The 18,240-nt window shown below is 33.1% G+C and overlaps 1 long non-coding RNA gene across 2 annotated transcripts; it reads left to right on the forward strand.

Moving 5' to 3' along the window:
• The first annotated feature begins 2,805 nt into the window (after positions 1-2,805).
• Positions 2,806-17,892, forward strand: LOC106783967. Of its 2 annotated transcripts, XR_001381371.1 has the most exons (4): positions 2,806-3,356; positions 13,608-13,876; positions 14,026-16,229; positions 17,595-17,892. It is a non-coding gene; the product is annotated as an uncharacterized LOC106783967 (long non-coding RNA). The 2 variants fall into 2 exon arrangements; XR_001381370.1 differs by having other exon boundaries at positions 13,608-16,229.
• Positions 17,893-18,240: the final 348 nt, after the last annotated feature.

The following is an 18,240-nucleotide window of genomic DNA, read 5'->3' on the forward strand; positions in this document are numbered from 1 at the left end:
ATCATGATCGATCCTCTTGGAAAAGCTTTCACACGACTCGTTCGTTGTTCATAGTCTTTCACGAGAAAGAGAGAGCTAAGAGAACTAACACGTTGGAAAACCACCTCCGCCACTTTTAAACGAATATTATCTATTATTCATCCAATTTAAAATTATTCGCTAATTATGCGCCACTTGTATGTTGTCTTCTCTTTCGCACATACACTAATATATATATATATAAGTAATAGAAGAAAATAGATATTTATATATAAGCTGTTTATATTGAAAATGGTTTAAGTCTATTTTAATTTTTATTTTCTTATTCTTGTTGTTGACCGTAATAATATATATAATTGAAAGTTAATTGTTATAAAATACATTTATCGAGAGAAAAAATGTATACCGTTCGTAATATATACAAATTTTATTATTTTTCATATATAATTAGTATTATTTAAAGAATTGAAAATTGGGTTAAATATAGATGAGTAAGTCGTGATTTTCGTGCAATTATTTTATTGTATTCTTACGTAATTATATCTATGTAATATTAAATGTTAAATTTATTTAACATTACTTTAACTTTTTCAAAGCAAAATAACTGTTACTGTCCAATTAGAACTTTTTTCCTGTTTCCAAAGAAAAAATTAACATTTTTTATTTGTTCATTAAAATATAGAATAAAAGTTTCAGTGAATTAATATCTGTTTTTTTAAAACGCAGAAGTTAAAAGTCAAAAAATAATTGTTACATAAGATGTAAAACTTTGAAAAGTTTCCTTCAATCATTGATCAAAAGAATACATTTGTGTATGTTGTGTACGTTGTATACAGTTGTGTAAGTAGTGTATAAATCATGAGATCGGACGTTTGTTCGTATATTTTTTTTGTAAAAAGTCGATTGCACAAAAATTACATAAAAAGTCGTTGAAAACAAATTAATCTGATTTGCGAGCGGTGATATCAATCGTAAAAAGAAATATTAGAATGAGCTGAAAGAAAATAAAAGAGAATGAGAAATAAATCAAACACGAAAACATCGATAGTATCGAATACCAAAGATATAAATCGGGTGCTTACACCTGAATCACCGTTTCTCGTTAGCCGTTATTTATCGACAAGCGTGTAAAACATGTTACGTACGAACAAGTTAAGAAAGAACGTTAAAATGTTACGAAACGTTGAGTGGACGCGAAGCGACTTCTTGGTCGGTGCTAAGTGCTTTAATTTGCTCTAATTGCCCGCACTTCTGGAAGTTCTCCGCATTCCAAGCCGGGTCATTCTCAACTCTCTGTTCAATATTCCGCTATTCGAGAAGATAAGATCGAGATAGAGTATCTCGAGAAACTTGTCCGTCGTTGTCGTCGTTTTCGTTTCGTCATTGATGCGACGCAAAAGCTGATCGCCTACGCATCTTCTTGGAAAAGTTTCTTCTTATTTTATCTTAATAACTTTTACTTATATAAATGTTGTTTTTTTATATCATATTATTATGTATAATATATTATTTTACTGAATTATATAAGATATATATATAGTTATATAGTTATATAATTATATAGTTAAATAGTCTATAATATCCTATATATAATATTCTATAGTTATATTATTATTCTACATATATAGTTTTTAATTAAATATATATATATAAAAAAAATATATAAATATATAATAAATTTAATTCTATTGATTTTATATAATAAATAGAATCTATATAACTATGTGGAATATGAAGAACAATATAGAAATGAATAAAGGAAGAAACAAAAATTATACACGTTTTATTTACACTATTATTCTATTTTGTAATTTTCAAGTGTATGATATCTCTATAAATAATAATTGACGTCTAGTCACACTCGACATAGGAGTAACAAAGAGTTAAATAGAACGAACGGATCAATGTGAAAAATTATTAAGCATATAGATCTATGTTCTACTCTACGCGTTTATATTTACGACTACTATGCGATTTCACCGAAAGAATTCTGGAGTTATATCCAGGAAGTTATGACAACGAGCAACCAGGTCGACCGTCCTTGAGACGCGTCGAATGACATTTGTTTCCCATATGAAGAAGCCAAGTTCTAAGTCCCATAGGACAGCTCATTTGTCATAGTCATCGGTAAAGAATGGATAAGTTCGCTTAAAACGTGTATACTCTTGACTTTATAATGACAACACACCCTTTTGTCGTAACTCTCATTACTGAACTGAATAATAACAAACCATTTGATTTTGAAAAGAGGTAAAAGATAATTTGCGAAAGTTCTTCCTTACTTATTTTTTTATTTTGGTCAACTCGTACTCCGTCCAATGATTGATGATGAACAAAATCCGAAGGACGGTAGAAAGATTATAAATACCAGATACTCGTAATTTGTTGAATATTAAACCAAAAAAAAAAAAAATTGTACAAAATATTTTAACATTATTTTATTACTAATTGTAAAACCCATGGTACGTATTAACACAATGTTTCTTTATATTATGATTCCATTAACAAACGGTCAAGATAACTAACGTAAAAGTAATATATTATTAATAAGTTAATGTAACATTAAACATAAAATCTAAAATCTGTCAAATTAACGAGATCCTCAAATCTATCGTAAAATAATATAAATGTCAGACCTTGATGATATTAAAAGACGTTTAAATATATACATATACATATATATACATCATCGTGGAATCATTGGAGTAGTAGGACAAAGAATAAGAAGAGGCAAGTGAGTTATGTCTTAATTCGATCGAGATGCGTGAACCACTCGAGAAGGAATCGTTCTTACCGAGTTCTCGAATGGACTAGTAAACGGTCAGTACCGGCATCGCACGGCTTTCACCCATCCATCCATCCATCCATCCATCCATCCATCTTCGTTCGAAGCGCACAAGTTTTTTGCTACGAACTTACTAAGAACCTTCTAAAGCAAAGCGACATAAGTCACGTTCCACGAACGTTCAAAATTTTACTTAAAATAGATAAGACCAATTGTGTTTTTAACAAATTCGACAAAAAAAAAAAAACAACGCAATCTTTATAATATACGTAAACATCAACTAAACGTGTGTGTGAGTTAGATTAACGTTCCTTCCGAGTGTCCATTATACGTAAAATAAAACTTTAATCGCGTTTGGTGTAAGCTTACCAACGAAAATGACATTTTCTTGGTGGTGTGTTTTCGTTTAATAAAAAAAAAAAAAAAGGGAAAAAAAATAAAAACTTAAATAAAGACCGTATCCCTCGTTTTCTTCGTCTGAAACGTGACATTTACAATTTCTACGCGATGTTTTCTGACGACCATCTGCCTACCCTACAAAATGTTGTTAGAAGCTACTACCACAACGTTCTAAGATTATAGAAAGAGTCAGGTACTTATATTGCTATGTGTATACCTTATCTACTACAAGAATATAGTAGTGGCAATCTGTACGAAGAAAGACAACGATTAATTCTATACGACATAAGTGCCAGGACTAACGTGTCCCTATGGGAATTCTCATGCGAATCCCACGAGTTAGAGAGATAGAACCATTATACGTGCTTTCTGACAACCATTTTTTTTTTCATCGTCGTGAAAAAACGCTATATTTGTTTCTAACGAATTTTATATATATTATATATATTATAATGCAACGAATATTATTTTCCTTTTTAATCGAATACACTAACGAGAAAAATTGTAAGATTTTAACAGTTTCACAAAGTATAACATACTTGATTGTTTCTTTTTAAACCGAATATTAATCGTGCAATAATTGGACCGTTTATTGTGAGATTTGAGCAAGTTCATTTTTTATTGTTTCGAGAAAATTAAAAATTAACATATTGATCAATACAAAATATAAATTAATTGCATCAAATCTGGCATTGTTTCTATTAACTTATCTCAATATGTAATTTCATTATATAAATTTCTTTTGGGCGAATTTATTTATTTTCCTGAAATTCTTGTTTAAGTAAAAATTAAACATTTTCAATCACGCGAGTCTATAGAAAATTGACTTAAATCACTTTGAAAATAAACGATCCAATTGTTCGTGATCAAAGTTAAAGAAATCAAAAATATGACATATTATGTTACCTGAATAGATAAGAACAAATAGTAAAAAAAAAATATTTCAAATAAATCTTGAATCGATTAAAATCTAGCATAAGAGAAGATGAAACAGATCGATCCATCCAGTAATATTAGTAATAATAATAATAGTAACAGCACATCCAATTGTTCGTGGTCAACATTATAGAAATCAAAAATATGACATATTATGTTACCTGAATAGATAAGAAAAAAAAAAGGAAAAGAGAGAAAAGATATTTCAAATAAATCTTAAATCGATTAAAATCTAGCATAAGAGAAGATGAAACAGATCGATCCATCTAGTAGTAGTAGTAGTAGTAGTAGAAGTAGTAATAGTAACAGCATAGGATGCTTTTGTTAAAACGGCGCGATCCGCGACGAAGTTATTCGCCGACGGCAAGCTCGTGCTTTCTCGATGGGCAGTGAACAGGAAGATTCCACGGACGATTGCTCGATACGCTATTACAGCAACGCGAAACGTTCACGATCTATCTCTATCTTTCTCTCTCTCTCTCTCTNCGATCTATCTCTCTCTCTCTCTCTCTCTCTCTCTCTCTCTCTCTCTCTCTCTCTCTCTCTCTCTCTCTCTCTCTCTCTCTCTCTCTCTCTGTCTTTCTTATTCTCGTTCGCGTGTGCTCACGTATCTGGTTTTGCAAGGATTTTCTGGAACCGGGGTTACCAGTTTGTGATGCTCTCTCTTTCTTACCAGTGAGTTAATTGGCGAACGTAGTAGTTACTTCATCGTTGTGAGAAAGAAGAAGAGAGAGAAAGAGAGAGAGAGAGAGAGAGATGCACTTGGTTTCTCCACTAGAAGAAGAACGTCTTGACATTGTGTCGGGGACTCCTCCTTTTCGCGAAGGGGAACACTTTGACGCGGAAGAACGATTTAACGATCCTCGGCAATTTCCATACGTCTCGTGGAAAATACACACACACACACAAGTAGTGTGTGAGAGAGAGAGAGAGAGAGAGAGAGAGAGAGAAATCTAACTTGCGATCTTGGAAGTATCCAAGCCGAGAGAATTCTCTCGGAATGAAATCGAAGAGAAAATAATTTTGTCGAGTTTGCTATAGATCAATTGATTTCTAAGTATCTTACGAATACCCCACACGCCTCCCCCCCTCCCCCACCTGACCCGTCCCGCCACATTCATACTGTTAAGATATTTATGTTCTATATCATATCGCGTAGTTATCGTTAAGAAACTTTAAACTTCTTTGCCACGCGAACTCGAATGAATATCTTTAATCGTAGCTAGTAAATCTTTAGAAATGTATCAAGCGAGTTTGTCGGATGTACGTGTAACGTATGATATATATATCGTATCAATGATATATTTATTATATATGTATAATAAGTCTTTTTGTTTTTTAAATGATACAAATAATATATTTGTTCTTATTTGGAGATATTTAAAGGTTATGTAATCTGAGAAAAAAAAATATTGATAAATGTTAATAAATTCTATTGTAATATAATGTTTTTTTAAAATATTAAACACGTTAAATTTGATTAATATGCAAATTGATTTATACTGTTTTTAAAGAAAAGAAAAAGAACATTCAAATATTAATATTTTACAGTGAAACCTTTTTGCGATGAATTTATATAAAGATATTTTTATTAACGATATAATAAAAGAAATCATCTAATACTTAATACGACGATAAAACTAATTATAATTGAATTTTTGTCAAATTTAATTTATACCAGTTAAAAAAGAAAAATACGATTCTTATATTCTTCCAATGAAAACGTTCGTTTTATTATTTATATGTTTTTTTTATTATCTTACAATTATTAATTGAAGGTTCATCGTACGTAAATAATATGGTCGTTTTAAGGCACCCACTACTATCACGGTGTTTAACGCGTAATCACGATGGATGGTAATAACATCATCGAAAAGAATAATTAGTTTACGGCATATCATTAAAATTAATTGAATGTTCGTGATACTACTCGAAGCTTTGGCACCTGCTTATTACGAGTTTAATGATTAAATCGTAGAACCAAAGATAGATTAGGGGGAAAATTTTTGCGAAATTCTGATGAGAAGTAAGAAAAAAAAACGTCTCTTCTTATCAACTAGAAGAAACGAATTGTTTACATCGACTACACCGAGACTGCGGGACTTCGATCGGATGTGATTAAAAATGTTATTACTTTATCTTGACTCTTCTTTACGTCGCGATTTGTTTAATCGAACATTGAATACGTTAGTACGGTCATGTATTTTATTTTTATTTTTTTTTCCTTCTTCTTCTTCGTCTCGCTGTCGTCACACGTCTTACTAAGTATTTTTCTTTTCTCATTCTATATATCAACACACTCTATCTTTATTTATTTATTTCTTGATATTTTCCATAACAAGTTTTGCAATAGAAATCTTATAATATTTCTTTCGTTGTTAATCGTGCACGTTCTGTCACGTGTGTCGTCAAAATACGTATATTTTATTTCGCAAGTTTTTCGGAATCATAATGTGTTTAGAACAAAAAGGAAAAATAAAAGACGTTAAATGAATGAATATTAAATTCCATAAATAATATATTGTAATATAAATCGTTTATTTTTTTCCGAGAGTAATATTACAAGTAAGAATAAAAATGGGTCATTTATTCTTGACAAACGACTCGAAAAGAAGATGGCAATCAGGTCACATGCCGGATTAATGTCAGTCGATTTGCATACAATCCAAGTGGCAGATGTTAACAGGTCACTTTATCAGAAATCATTTCTATCCGTGATACATATATGAGAGCAGCTGTTCGATTTGCGACAGAGTGCTTGCGTACGACGACGTTCTTTCCCTCTCTCTTTCTCTCTCTTTCTTTATTTTGCACGCATAAATATTTTATATTCCTTCTTTTCTGTTATCGAAGCCAAGCTCCGTTTGGCAGCTACCAGCTACGGAAAAGAACGGCCAGTCGTTCCGCGTGTTTTCCTATTAGGTCGTTACAATGCTAGCCGTAAGGCAACCCTACCTTCAGCAAACTCCTTTCGCGTAACCAACGCGAACGTCGAACTTCAAAACAAAGAACTTACGAACGCGGTCAATATGATGAAAAATATTTTGTCTATGTTAAACTCTCTACAATTTGTTCTGTAATTTTATCCTAAAATTCTAAATGGATCTAATTGTAAGCTAATAAAAATGCTCACGATCACGATACTAAACATCTGTTTTTTAAATTTTTGTACAAAAGTTTTTAAAACAATTATTTGCAGATAAGATTAATTTATTTTAAAATTCTCCATAATAGGGTCGAATTTATAATAAAGAATTTTACGAACGTGGTCGCAATGATACAAAATATTTTATCAAAGTTAAATTATAATTTATATACTAATTTTATTTTAAAATTAGAAATCTTTTCGCGAAATGGATCAATTAATTTTACGATTCTCGATATTAACGTCGAATTTTAAATAAATAATTTTACGAACGTGGTCGCAATGATACAAAATATTTTGTCAAAGTTAAATCACAATTTGGTAGTACCGAATTGATTGTGAGAGGGCGTTTTCGTAAAGAAATAATTCTAACTTATAAAAAGTAAAAATAAAAAGACATCAATTTCGATATTCTCTTATTGATTCGAATCGAAAGAAAAGAGAATATAAATAAAAAGAAAAAGAAAGAAAATAAAAACACACTAAAGATTTGTCTTTCAAGTAAATTCTAATAGGAAATAAAATAAATATGATCACTTATCATCCTGACGAGAAGTTCTATGGTGGTTCGCTTTTCATCTTGGCAAGAACTTCGTTTCCACGAATACACGCGCGTCAAACTCGATACATTTCCGATAAGCGGTTATATCGCAGTCGTTTGTGTATATATATCTCACGTACGAAAGCACGTACGCATATATATATATATATATAGCTATGTGAAACGTCGAAAGAGTTAAGAGAAGCATGAGGTAAAACTCTTAGGCACACGTGCGTTCCGATCGTACATCATTCAACGATCGAACCATGGCCGTTAACTCGTTCGCAATTTTGTGATTTGTGATCTTTGCTAGACTATTTCGTTCTTTCTCGACGTTTCTCGAAATATCAATGATATCAAGAATTGTAAGATTAATTTATCATATCGAATTTAATTAATTATGTTATGAATATTATATTTTTCAAAATATTACATAAGATTTTATAAATATCATAAAAGAGAAGATTGTTATAGGAAAGTTATTTCCAATCAAAAAATATAGACGTATATAGTTATTCAATCACTCACTATAGTAAAATTACTTATTTAAAAAATCTTCAATTTGTAACATATTATTAAAAAATCTTTATCAAGTATTACATACAATTATTGAATATGGTAGCAATTATCTCATCTCTATATTGCAATTTTCATATTTATAAAAATTAAACAATTTAAACACTAATTTTTTTTCTTAAGATTTGATGCGAAACAAATAACGTTTAATTGTCATAATTATATTTTGTCAAATTGCATTAGAATTTAAAAGTAATACATTACAAACAAAATTACATTGTTTCAAATTTACAATAAGATTTTACAATACGAATACTTTTTGTGACTCGCTGTAATATCTATTTTGTTAACGTAATTTATATCAACGCCCGTCAGTTTTAATAGAAACGAAACGTAATTACGTTCCTCTAGGTGCATTGTACTAACAAACAGAAACGGTAGTAAGTATATATATTACATTGCGAAATCTCGAGTAAGCAAGGCTTAAACTCTAGACGATCTAATACGCCTATTTATTTTCATTAATTTCTAGAGAACAAGGGAACGATCGAATAGGCCTGTTAACTATACGAGACTTAGAAGATATATCGATCGGTCCGCTAATTCGTGCAAGGAACCTCGATTACGCGTTACACGCTTTACACGGGCCCGTATCGTTAAATTTTATCCAGAGAGATACGCAGGGAGAACGCCATTTACGTCAAATTAGCTCCATTAGAACGTTCCTTCGTAGTAGAGAGGTAATATAATCACGATGGGAAAAAAACATTTTCCTCTCTCTTTCCTTCTATCCTTCCTTTTCCTTCTTACTTAACTTTAAACGCACTCGATTATCTAGACCAGTGGTTGTTAAAACATTTTTGGTTCGCGATTGCCTTTCGTTTACAACAACAACAACAACAACAAAAAGAAATATTAAAACGATATTATACGTAGTCTATATTTTGCTATATAAGTGCAACAAACCATCTTTGAAAACTAAAAGTACCAAAAATTCAATAAAAACAAAAACAATATTTAAAACATTTTAAAAGCAAACAAGAAAATTATCAAATCATAGTAAGAAATTTAGAGAGAGATTGAGAGAAAAAAATAACCAAAAATTAAAAAGGAACCATTGTGCAACATTTTTATTCACGACTCTTCATCCGTATGTTCGTAAAACTTTGATTTTAAGAACCACTGATTTAAACTACTTTCTAATATCTCTTCTTTAATCATCGTAATTAATCTTTCTTTATATTCGAGAAAATTCGTGCGAGTGAAGGAAGCTACGTTAAAGAATATATGTATGCATACAGGTACTTTAAATACTTTACTTATACACGTTGAATATTTACGAAATTGGTGATACTTTATAGAAAAGATGCCGGCTTTTTTTCCTTCTACATAAATACTATTATACCATGATATTCCTGGTATAAATCGTTCTCGTTCTAAGAACGAGAACCACGAAAAGTGTCAACCTTTTCGAGGAAATATTCAATGGAAGAAGGTATCGGAGTTTAGGTAGCCCGTCACGTAAAAGGTATGTATTACTCGGGACGTTTCTCGGCGCTTAATGAAACGCGTAGTTCTGGGAACCACGTCTCAAACACGTACGACGGCTTACTAATGTTTCGTGCATGACAATCGCGGACGAACGCGTGAATGTCGCACGGACAATGACCCGGAATTCTTTACCTAGTTGTCATAAAGTATTCTCCAAAAGAAAAAAAAAGAAATAACAACAACAACAACAACAACAAAGAAAGAAAGAATGATAGAAAAGAAATGAAACGAAAACGGAATCTTCCCACAACGGAAAATATAACTTTCTTTCTTTCTCTTACCATTTTTCTCTTTTTCTCTTTAACATTGAACCATTGTAGAGATTTAAAGCTTTCTGAAACTAGGAGCTGCGTTGAATTAGAATGAATATATATCATGAGGGGGATTAAAAAAGATAATAAAAAGATGAGAGAAAGAAAGAAAGAAATATGGTCTATCTTTTGTTAAATGGGGACTTGAGGATATTGTCCTGAACGTAAAATGGCCGATTCGATCCCCACCCCCGCACTCCTTTGATCGTAGGTAGCATCACCAACAGAAGAAGGAAGCGATTTTAACCCGGAAATCCCTCGAAGGCTCGTTCTAGAAAATTTTTTCTGAAAGCTGGAATGTGGCTACGTTTTATACACCGAGAGAGAAGATGGTTCTTCGAATTCAACCCTCTGGGCTTTTCGTAGGATGTGCTAGCGTAGACTTGAAACTCGTCATCGTTGTTGTCATCGTCGGCATGAAAGTTTAACGTCATGTGAGAAAGCTTGAGATAGATAGATAAAGAAATGAACAAAAAACAAAAGTGAACGAAGTCAGCGTGAAAATACACGTCAGTATTCGCTGATTTCTGACGAGCTTCGTCTATTCTAGAACAGGGTTGTTAGAAAATCTTTAGTACAGTATCCGGTAATAATATTCCTATTCCAATTTCCTTTTACGCGAGTTATGACTATCAATTTTTTTGTCTTCCTTCTTAATCCCTCTAAGCATCGAATAAATTTCCTATTCCGTTTATAACCAAATGTGATGATTATTAAAGAAAAACTTAGTGAACATAGTAAACCCAAAAACATTTTATTCTCTTCTTTTTCTTCGAATAATTCCTTTCATACTTATTTTACTTATTATTTTTTTTATATAATGAAAAATAATAATATAGTTTTATTGATACACAGAATTGATTTTGAAAATAAACGATAAAGAAGTGGACATAGAAGTTAAATTAATACTAAAACCATTACACTAATTAGCGACATACTTCAATTAGATCGGTTGTATGTATCTTTCCGAACTTTTACACGTAGATTCTTGAAAGACATTTAATACCCATTGTCAAAGGGTTAACCCATCCAGGATATCGAAATTTCAAATCTACGAGAGAGAAAGCTGATTGTTTGCGATTGGTCAGAGTTTGTACTCTGGTCATCGTCTTTGTCGATTGTTATTTTTTGTTATCGTTGTGTTGTTCCTTCTTGATCCGAAGAGAAGAAGTGAAAACCACTCGGTCGGCCGTTATTTTTGTCAGTCCAACGAGATGACTCGAAGAAAGAGGAAGGGAAGGAGGAGAAAGAGGAGGGAGAAGATAATGGTCGATCGAGAAACACAACGACCGAGTTTGAACGCCTTCTCTTTTTTTCTCTCTCTCTCTCTCTCTCTTTTCGTACCTTTCAGTGCTTTCCCTTTCGACCTTTCACATGGAAAATTATCCGAACTTCTCTAAAGAACTAGTTGATAAATCGAGCGTTTCTAACTACTCGCTTTAAATCAATAATTTATATATTGTAATATTATATTTATTAAAAATAAATACGCGTACACACACACACACAAACACGCGCGTACACGAATTATGAGTATATCATAAATGTATAATAAGTAAATAAATATTGTACATGAATATATACCTATATACAGGTGGTAGGAAGGTTGTGCATAGAAGTAGAATCGAAAGGGTTTAGTGTTGAAGCGAGGAAGATAGAAAAATACGGGGAAAGGGAAAGAAAGAATGAAATAGTGAGAGAGAGAGTAAGAGAGAGAGAAATATAGAGAAAGAGAAAGAAAGAAATTCCTTCGAAGGCGATTTGAAAAGCGCCTCGTTAGCGTAATAACTTAACGGATCGGGGTACGCCGAGAGATCGTAGAAGATATCTCTACGAAAGGGGGATAACAAAGTATCCGGTACGTCCTTGCGAGATCGGATCGCTTGCACGAAAAGAGATATGGGAAAGAAACGTCATCGGTCGAGGAAAGAGAAAGAAAAAGAAAAAGAAAAAGAAAGAGAGAAAGAGAGAGTAAAGGATAGAAATATTTCTAGAGAGTCACCTTGGTCCTCCACTCTTTCTCTCTCTCTCTCTCTCTCTCTTACTCTCTCATGGTAACCCGTAAATACGTACACCCGCACGCGTTGGAAAATATCTCGAGGGTCATGGTTACCTTTCCTTTCCTTTCCTTTCCTTAACTTTTTGTCTTCTTTCCTTTTCTTTTCTCTCATCTCGTCCTGGATATCCTTGGTACGGAATCGTATTCAAAGTTCACTGGTACCCCACCGATCGCACACACCACCTTAAAGAATTATTTTTAACGGGGGTACAACGACGACATGTAAAATAAGCTCTCTACGGGTACTTAGAAGGCGATGGAATCTTCATTACCCGTTTGCGACGAGAGTACCCGGAGAGTCCTTGTTGCTTACGATAGGAAGGAGGGATTCGCTAGCACGAATAAAGAGGACGAAGAAGGAGGAGGAGAAGGAGGACAAAAAGGATGATGAGAGAAGGAACAACAGGAAGAAAAAGATACTACCGGGACTACGAAGTAGACGAGCACGCGCTCGACGAATCCTTCTTCTTCTTCTTATTTTTCTTCCTTTTATTTTTCTTCTTCTTCTTCTTCTTCTTCCTTTTATTTTTATTCTTCTTCTTATTTTACTTTTTCGTTGTCGTCGAAACTCGGGGAGGACCTTTATCGCGACGAGACTTACGAACTCCAAACGAGAGACCTTCGGCATCGGCCATCTTGTTCTTCCTTTTCTTTTTTCTCTCTCTCTCTCTCTCTCTCTCTCTTTCTTTCTTTCTTCTTCTCTCTTCTCTTTTCTATCTTCAGAACGTTGTCGCCCCTTAGTACGAGTTTTACAAGCTCGATCGAAATGGTTTCTTCTTGTCACAGGCAAGATACGCCATATACTCAACTTCATCCAAAGATCTAAACAACAATCTTGACAACTTATTCTTTCGAAACAAATATATATATATATATATATGTATATGTTGACTATGTATATGTAAGACTAAAATTGGAGAACGTTCAGATTAACATGGTCAACGCATACCAAATTCCTTTGTGAAAGATTGAATATTTTCGTGGTTTATTTTTATACATTAATATTTCGAATGCGAATCTTTTGACATTCTTTCAAATTTCGATCTTTCACGATGTATATATATATATGGAATTTTTATTTTGAAAGTGATGTAAGTTCATTTTCTGTTGTAGCGAGAAAATTAAAGGTTCACATATTTAATCAATTTAAAAATATAAATTAATAATTTCAAATCTCTGACAATATGTTTCTATTAACATATCAATATGTAATTTAATTATATACATTTCTTTAAGCTAATTTCACTGAAATAATGTATATTTTACGTGCTGTAAATGGATTTACAACACTTTCAAAATAAACAGTCCATGTATATATATATTCTCTTCCTTTTTTTTGTTCATTCAATATCTTGAAATTCGCGATAACGGATGATTATATTCAGTTTTAATAGAATCTCCATTTTGGGTGGGCCCCGATCGGATGACAAAGGATCCAGGAGTCTCGTCGATCGATTCGAAGGCTCACAATCGTGAGCATGTTTTATTTATCGGAATAATTCTGAAAGAACGTGGGGGTTGTTCAACGAGTTACTCGCTGACCACGAATAAATACGAAGAAGAAGAAGAAGAAGACAACAACGAACACAACGATGTAACAACGACATAGACGACCACCACTACGACAAATATAAGAAAGAGGGAAAAGATCGAGGTTAGTTTCTCGTTGTAACGAGCCTTCGAGAATCTCGGAAGCACAAAAGTATTTCTCTCTTTCTCTCTCTCTCTCTTTCATTTTCTCCTTCTCTAATTTTTTCTCTCTCTCTTTCCTTCGCATTTTAAAATCTCACCGTTATCTAACAGTTTCGGCGCAATCTCCTAACGGTCCTCGCGTTTCTACGGACAATGAAATGCCTCTGAAAATATGTAATATTATCGTCAACAACCAAGGTGGACCTTTTGTAAGAAACCAGTCGCTTGCTTGCTTGCTTGCTAGCATCGTTCAAATGAAATTATGTTGCGTTGCGAGAAGCAAGAACGAGAAACTCTCGATTCGCGTCGTACGTCTAGCGGTGCTTATACTCAACTTTTACGAGCAACCTCGTCTGAATATCTAATTGTTCTAGTTGTTGAAAGAAGAAAAAAGAAAAAAGAAAAAAGAAAAAAGAAAAAAGAAAAAGTATGAAAGAAAGAAAGAAAGAAGAAATATAAACGATAACGTAACAGGTATGGTCGACATTAACGACCACGATGATGTTTCGTTCTTTTCAAGGAATGACTTGTTCGCATATATGATATTTTTCATCTTTTCTTCAAACCTTTAGAAATACGCTTAATAACAACACAGTCTAACTTCTTCCTATTTATCATTGAAAGAAAGATTTCAACGAGTTATTAATTATCGTATTAGACAAATAGCTTTCTATTCTATTTAGTTTACGAAACGTTTTTCAACGCTTATATAATGTGCATACGTATATTATATATGATAAAATAATATAGAATAATGTATATAAAGGATATCTCAGTTAAATAGGATCATCTAAATATATCATATGTTTACGATTGTATGAAATAACTTTATAGGAAAAAGTTTTACCATAGTGCGGATGGAAAAAATGTATTGGTCGAAAGAATTTTGTGTCTTTTAAATTAAATTTCAAAGCTATCGATATGTTTTTAAATAAAATCTTATATTTTCTTTTTTGATATTTTTCTAAAGCGTACAAAAAAAGAAAATACCAAACGAATTTAACGCTCTGACGCAATTGCAGTTTATTTTTTAACGTAATCCAATTGTTTGCATTGAAATAAAAAAAAAAAAAGAAATAAAATGATAGGAAATCAAAAGCCGTATTGTTGCCGTATGATTTTTGTCCTCTATCATTTTTATCGATTTTTATTTGAAAGAAAAAAAAAAAGAATAAGAACCCGTCCCAGTTCCAAGAATCAACCTGTGTATTTATACGTATCGAGATATTTACTCATATATATACATATACATATATATACAGTGTTAAAGAATCACACGTGCGACTTTAATATCCGGCAAGGTCGCACGAGCTAATTCGTTATCCGTGTCTCATCGTAATCTTTTAAAAGTATTTTCTCGGTTAAGTTCCCCGGTTGTGTTAGTCGAAACCGTGGGGAGCACATTGTAGTTCAAGGGGGCAGCCGTCTGACAACTCAATCCCACATTGGGAGAGGCATTTCTATTTTTAACCATGGGCGGACAGCGGATTCTATCCGAGGCTCATAAACCGGATTCGTATCTTGGAATCTGAGGGGGTAGTAAGGATGCATATGGCGTACGTATGTACGTACGTACGTATCTACGTACTTACATACGCACCTACGTATTCGTATAACGCGTCCGGGTCGATGAATCTAACGACTAGAAGATAGATAATCGTCCTAGTCAAAAATAAATTCGATTTAATATTCTCTTCAATGATTTAATATATCGCGTTTAAACTTCTTAACTTGAAACGCATTATCTCGTACGTTCCACCACGATTTGCACGATTCCGAAAAAAGTGAGAGAGAAAGAGAGAGAGAGACGAATAAGAAAAATGATTTGATCGGTGATCATAAAATTCCTTCGTTCGGTATACTCTCCCATCATACGAACGTGAAAACGTCGTGGCAGGTACATACGTGCCCGGTAGTAACAGAGGCCACCTTGAAAAATCATGCTCGAGTTCGTCGTTTTAATGCGCGAACGAGTTCGGGACTTTCGCGTCGTTAAACGTTTTTCCTAACGTAAGTCGCGCGTGTCATGGGGTTGGAGGGACAAGGGGACGGGGGAAACGGAGGGGAACAAGTAAAAAAGGTAACAAGTAATCGTCGTGTCTGGTGTACACCGCTCGGACTCCAAAACGAAGCAAGGTTCGGGACAACACGAGAGAGATGAAGATTCCACTTTCGGTTTGGTTGAAAAGAAATTGACTCGATGAACCAAACAAACAACTAACCAACGAAACAACCAACCAACCTTCCCTTGTTCGATGAGATTCGTGGAAAGTTTCCGGCGAGTGATCACCGGAAGAAATAAACCCGATGAAAAGGTACGTTGTATACTCTTCGTTATTATACCGATCACGAACTAACACTGTCGTTGTCGTTTTCGTCGTCATCTTGGATCGTAACGAAACGAGGTGTGTAACAAGGAAGAATTCGGTAAATCACGTTATTTTATTTTCGGTTTTTTCAATTGAAACCTCGTTACTTATTGTTAGTTACAACGTTCTACTTTAACGTAGATATTTATAATAACATTAATATTAGTTGTATGCGTGTATGTATGTAAATATATATATACGAGAATGTGTTATTACAATGAATTATATAATTAACATATAAAAAAGTTATATTTAAGAATTATTAGAAAAAAAGGGAAGAAGAAATAAAAAATATAATCTATTGGCACATAGAAAACATTAAAACTAGAAGATTAAGAATACGAAAGTTACATTATAAATCGTATGTACTACCTGTACGCACACATTGGTTATTTTGTTGTTCTTAGTCGAGTATTAAATACGAACCGTTAAAATAAAAGATCGCAAAAGGGCAAGCCGGACGCATCTGTCCGTTCGCATTAAACGAAATGAAAAATGACGAGGTTGGTGTTCTTTGGTCGTCGTAGGACAGCGGAACGAGACAAAGAGATTTACGTGTATATACGTTTGTTTGTCTTTGTGTGTGTATGTGTGTGGGTGTGTGTGAGGTGACTAGAGAGAAAGAGAGAGTGTGTGTGTGAGAGAGTGAGAGGAAACCTGGTGCACAGGAAAGCGATGCTCTCATCGATCTCTATTTCCAACGCAGTCCGTTTTACCGGACGCGGGACTCGCGCGAGCGCATTTACATTATCATAAACTGGACCTCTCGCATGCGCGCGCGTGGTTCGTTCCTTGTCTCTAAGCTGGAGAAAGGAGAAGAGGGAAAGGAAGATAAAGGTCGAGTCGCGGACGAGCGAAAACGAGTCGACCGAAAGGTACATTGGCGTCTCTCTTCTTAGGATAACCATTCGAAGAATGACTTTCCTTTAAAATAATAATTATTTAACGTGTTAATTATAAATAATTTTGACATACGATTTTTTGGCTATTTATTAAAACACGCGTTATTAATTATTTATTATTTTTATATTAATTATATAATGTATTGATTATTTTTTCGTATTAATTTTATTAATATTAAAAATGCGCGTAACAATTATAATTATTTAATCTTCATCAATTAAATGATATTCGCGTAATAATTATTTGAATACAGTATGATAGAATATAGTCGTTTTTGGAACAATGATTTTTATAGAGACGAAAAATAATACGTAAATTGTTTCTATAAATTGATTGTTATCGAATCGAATATATTTCTATTATGGAATTTTATACGATGAATTTGATCAAATATAATATTTATTATAGATCTTATATGTCGCCGCCAATGTATAATAGGAACGACGGAACTAGCGCGTATAACGATGTGCGTGAAGCATAATGCACGGAAATTTATGGCGTCGTCTTGGCGCAAATTACCGCCCTTGAACCGTCCCCAGTGCGTCGCATTATTTCACACCGAAACAGGGGATTATTTGATTTCTCGAGATGCAAAGAGCTCCGCGCCGACTCAGCGGCTTTTCCACGAGCATGATCTTCTTGCTACCTACTATCAACGTATACCTCTTTTTCTTCTTATTTCTCGTCGCATCGAATACGCTTGAAATAAAACCATAAAGATTATCGAGAATTACGATCTACCATATAAATCAAATTAAATATGAACAAATAAAAATGAATTATTACAAAATAATTCATATATTTTATTGAACAAATTTTAAATACGTACGTTTAGGAGTGTTATAATTTGAATGTAATGCCATGTTGTGTTAAACCGTATTATACGAGATTCAGAGTACATTATTTCAAGGTAATTTAATTTTTAAATATGTTAAACAAAAATTGTCATGTTATCCAGTGCTGTAAAAGTATAAAGTGTTGTACAAAGGTTTTCGCAATTTATGAATCATGTTATAACAAAACCGTGTAAATGTAAAAATGCGATACACCAATT

Source organism: Polistes canadensis, unplaced genomic scaffold (genome assembly GCF_001313835.1).
Source record: "Polistes canadensis isolate GaletaPanama2010 unplaced genomic scaffold, ASM131383v1 scaffold_1, whole genome shotgun sequence".
Lineage (NCBI taxonomy): Eukaryota > Metazoa > Arthropoda > Insecta > Hymenoptera > Vespidae > Polistes > Polistes canadensis.